Genomic DNA, 5,170 nt, shown 5'->3' with positions numbered 1-5,170 from the left:
AGATTCTCACTCTACAACATCAGGAGGATCCGCCCTTTCCTTACCCAACAAGCAACCCAGCTCCGAGTTCAAGCACTCCCGCCTTGACTACTGCAACAGCTTACTGGCTGGTTTACCAGCCTGTGCTATCAGGTCGCTTCAGCTGGTTCAGAATGGTGCTGCACGCCTGGTATTCAACCTCCCAAAACACTCTCATGTCACTCCGCTACTCACTGCACTTCACTGGCTTCCGGTAACAGCCCGCATCCAGTTTAAGACACTGGTACTGGCTTACCAGGCCACAAGAGGCTCTGCCCCGTCCTACCTTCAGACTCTGATCACTCCATACACTCCAACCATATCTCTCTGCTCAACCTTCTCTGGTCAGCTGGCGGTCTCCTCACTTCTGGAATCTGCATCTCTTGACACCGGAACGAGTGGATGAGCGTTCACAATTGCTGAGACTTCAAGAAGTCAGCAAATGAGAGTAACAAGAACTTTGTGTGTGAGTCTTGTCGGTCCAATTTTCAGGAACATTGCATCAAGGATTCGCCTGGTGATGCTTATAAGTCATTCCCAACTGCCCCCCATGTGTGAGCTGTGCAGGGGATTGAACACCCAGGTACAAGTGTTGTCAGACCGGTATTGCTATTTTTTGTCACAGGAAACAGCCTTAATTTTCAGCTCTCTCGTTGTGCCCACAAAGTTCATTCCGCAGACCAGCCTTATTTGGAAAAGAATCATCACAAGGCATTTATGAAAGATGAGGCATCCATGCACTCGATGACTTTGATGTGTATGGCACAGATGCTCATACAGGTGAATATTCAATTCAATTCAATTCATTTTTATTTGTATAGCGCTTTTTACAACACAAGTTGTCACAAAGCAGCTTTACATTGTTCCCAGGCCTGAGACCCCCTGAGAGCAAGCCAACAAGGCAACAGTGGCAAGGAAAAACTCCCTATCAGGAAGAAACCTTGAGCAGAACCGGGCTCATGGGGGGGCCCATCTGCTTCTGGCCGGCACTGGGCAGATAGAGTTAGACACAATATTATGCAATGTACATTTGTTATTGACAAACAATAGCAGTTAACAGTAGAGTGATTATAAGAATGTCTCCTAGGATGTCCGGGTCTTGGAATGCAGTTGGCTTTGATGGGCAGGGCAGCGAGGTAGCAGGACTGGAAAACGAGATGAGACGCTTGGGCTACAGCTCCGGACAGGAGCCCGGAGCAGGGAATAGGAAGCAAACAGAAAACAGTGGTTAGTGGATGATAAGAATGGCAGGGATGTAGAACAGAGAGGCAGGAGAGGAGGGGCAGAGAAAAAGGTGTGCAATAAGGAAAGACCCCGGCAGGCTAACATTATGGCAGCATAACCTAGGGGACGGGAGGCAAGGGACCGGCATAGTCATGAGGGCGACCCTAAGACGGTCAACACCAGATCACGGCACAGGGTCCATGAAAGCAATGACCACTTAGTCCACCAGAGACTCTATGATCCACGCCAGCACCAGGCCATGTCCCTCAGCTGAAGGATTTACTATATAGATATGTTTTGAGCCTAGACTTAAAGGTGGAGAGAGAGTCTGTTCCCCGAATCTCAGAGGGTAAACTGTTCCACAGGAGAGGGGCTTGATAGGAAAAGGCTCTACCGCCTACAGTAGTTTTGCCCACTCTTGGAATGGTGAGAAGCCCGGCATTTTGGGAGCGAAGGGCTCTCTGCGGAAGATATGGATGAAGAAGGTCCTTAAGATAGGGGGGGGCAAGCCCATTTAAAGCCTTAAATGTGAGTAAGAGTATTTTAAAAATGATCCGGTATTTAATAGGTAGCCAATGGAGAGAGGCCAGAACTGGGGTGATGTGCTCAAAGCGTTTAGTTTTAGTTAAGATTCGAGCAGCTGCATTTTGCACCAGCTGAAGGGGTTTTAATGAGACGTTTGCACATCCTGACAAGAGGGCATTACAGTAGTCTAATCTGGATGTTACAAAGGCATGGATTAGTTTTTCAGCGTCGTTAATTGATACGATTTTCCTGATTTTAGCAATATTTCTCAGATGGAAGAAGGCAGTCCTAGAGGTGTTAGTTATGTGAGTTTCAAAGGAGAGCTCGGGATCAATAACAACACCAAGGTCTTTGATGGCTGCACTCGGGGCAAGGGAGACACCATCAAGGTCCAATGTAAAATGAGTGAGTTTGCTCCTGATTGAATTTTGGCCTATGACCAATATTTCGGTTTTGTCCGGGTTGAGGAGGAGAAAGTTTCGGGCCATCCAATTCTTTACATCTGTTAGGCAGGCCTCCATGTTTGAAATATTCAGAGGGACATCGGGTTTGACTGATATGTATAACTGAGTGTCGTCCGCGTAACAGTGGAAATTAATGTCATGTTTACGGATGATATTGCCAAGAGGCAGCATGTATAACGAGAAGAGCAGAGGTCCAAGCACAGATCCTTGAGGTATACCATATTTTACTCTGGAACGAGCGGAGGATTCGTTGTTGATGGAGACAAACTGATATCGTTCTGATAGATAAGATCTAAACCAAGATAGGGCATGTCCACTTATGCCAACCAGGTTTTCGAGGCGGTCAAGGAGGATACAATGATCGATGGTATCAAAGGCTGCACTTAGGTCTAGTAGCACAAGAAGAGAGATACAGCCATTGTCACAGGAGAGTAGAAGGTCGTTGAGCACTTTCAGGAGAGCGGTTTCCGTACTGTGGTGAGGTCTAAATCCGGACTGGAAAACTTCCAAAATGTTGTTAGAGTGTAAAAAGGCACAGAGTTGCTTTGATACCGCTTTTTCCAGAATTTTGGAGAGGAATGGAAGGTTCGAGATGGGCCTATAGTTTGACAGGTCATTGGGATCAAGATTAGGCTTTTTCAGAATAGGCTTGATAACTGCTACTTTAAAGGGCTGAGGTACGTGTCCAGACATAAGAGAGGCATTGATAAGATTTAATAGTGGTGTGCCAATATGACATCCTCGTGCTTACTTTCAGCAAGACCGCCTCTTGTGTGACAAGCTGTGATGACCACTGGTCCAAAGATGTCCACCCCCACATATGTAAAAGGAGGTTCAGCCCTCATGCGCTCCAAAAGTAAGTCAGCCATTTTCTGTGTTTCCATCTTTCCTCTTAGCTTTCTACAGGTAACGCATTGGTGGAGGATACTGCTGATGTGCTGTTTTCCACTGATGACCTATAGTCCCGCAGCTCTTATGGCACCCTTGGTCAGATGACGTCCTTGATGATGGATCAACGCGTGGTGGTGACAGATAAGCAGCGTTGTCACGTGGCTTTGAGCTGGTAGAATAAGAGGATTTATCTCATCTTTCTTTAGGTTAGCTTGTGACAGACATCCTCCAACCCTGAGAATTCCACAAATCATCCAGGTAAGGACATAGACTGGAGGATTTAGACTTTCTTTGGGAATTCGTAAGCTGCCTTGAATGCATTCTATCTCCCGTTTGAAGGCGTTGTGCTGGACACTATACGTGATGGCTGTGGCTTGGTTTAAGTCTTTGTTTGAGCAGGGTTCAGAACAAATATGCCATCCTTTGCAGCTGGTCCCTTGAATGAGTGGACAACGTGTGTAAGCCTTGCTACCGAGCGCAAAAGCGGCTGCCATGCAGAGAATCTCTCAAAGTGCTCTGGGCTTAACCCCTGGTTAACAATACTCGCAGAGAGGCAGACAACTTGAGGGCAGATTTCAATGTCAGACCCAGGGTCAACCAGGTCAAAGGGTTTGTGTGCTGCCTCTGGATTTGTGGTTTTATACAAAAACTGTGGCCAAGTCAGCCATGGGCTGCATGTCAGACTGCTGGCTGGGACGGACCTTGTGGCTTGGTCATCTGGGTTTTTGTTGGTGGGGATGTACCTCCACTGTTCTGGGGTGCTTGACTTTCTCACTCGCAGTACCCAGTTATGTAAGTATACATAAAATCTTCTAGATTCATTGTGAATGTTACCTAGAACCACTCTACTGTCTGAGTAGAAGGTCACAGAGTCAAACTTGATGTCGATCTCCCTAGTGATTGTGTCTGCTATTTCAACTGCTAAAACAGTGGCACAGAGATCTAGCCAAGGAACCTTGATGTCAGGGTGAGGTGCAAGCTTTGCTTTGCCAAATATGAAGCCGACATCTGCCTTCCCACATGAGTCAATGGTTATGAGGTAGGCCACAGCTGTGATGGCATTTGTTGATGCATCACAAAATACATGCATCTCTTTCCTGTGAACGTGGCTAAGGGAGATGGAGGTGTATTGTCAAGGAATTCTGACCTGTTCAAGATTGGTGAATGATTCTCTCCACACCTTTGAAGTTTTTACCATTTCCTCTGGAAGTGGTGCATCCCAGTCATATGAGTCTATAGTGTTTTCTCTAAGAATAGGTCTCCCTTGAATGCTCACAGGCGCAGCGAATCCCAGGGGGTTGAACAGACTGTTAATTGTTGAGAGGACCCCACATCTTGTGTAGGGTTTTTCACCCACAGACACCTGGAACATGAAGACATCTTTGGTAATGAACAAACTCACCCCTAAGCTTCTCTGCACTGAAGGGGAATCGGTATTCATATCCAGATCTGTCAAGCCCTTTGCTAAATCCTCTGCAGGAAATGCCTTCATGACCCCCGGGCAATCTTGTGTAAGCATAGATTTGAGAGCGCAAGCATGCCCTGCGTTTTGCGGAGAAGCGCGATGGCCTGTTGCTCTGTAGGGATTGATGTTAGACCATCATCCACATAGAAATTTCTCTCAACAAAGCGCCTGGCTTCAGCTCCAAATTCATTTTCACCCTCAAGGGCAGCTCTCTTGAGCACATACATGGCAGCTGCAGGAGACGGGCTATTACCAAAGACATGCACACACATTCAATACTCAGTGACTTCATCCTCCGTGAAGTTGTTGCGATACCAAAGGAACTGCAAAAAGTTCCTGTGATCCTTGCGCACTGTGAAACAGTGGAACATCTGCTGCACATCAGCTGTCATTGCAACTAAGTCTGCTTGGAAGCGTAGCAACACCCCAATCAGGCTATTATTCATATTGGGGCCAGTGAGAAGGATGTCATTAAGTGACACGCCTAGGTGCTTGGCACTTGCATCAAAAACTACCCTTATCTGTCCTGGCTTTTGGGGATGATACACCCCGAAAATCGGCAGATACCAGCATTCCTGTTCTG

Source organism: Megalops cyprinoides, chromosome 4 (genome assembly GCF_013368585.1).
Source record: "Megalops cyprinoides isolate fMegCyp1 chromosome 4, fMegCyp1.pri, whole genome shotgun sequence".
NCBI classification, from domain to species: domain Eukaryota; kingdom Metazoa; phylum Chordata; class Actinopteri; order Elopiformes; family Megalopidae; genus Megalops; species Megalops cyprinoides.
The sequence above is the reverse complement of the archived record's forward strand: the minus strand, read 5'-3'. Positions refer to the sequence as shown.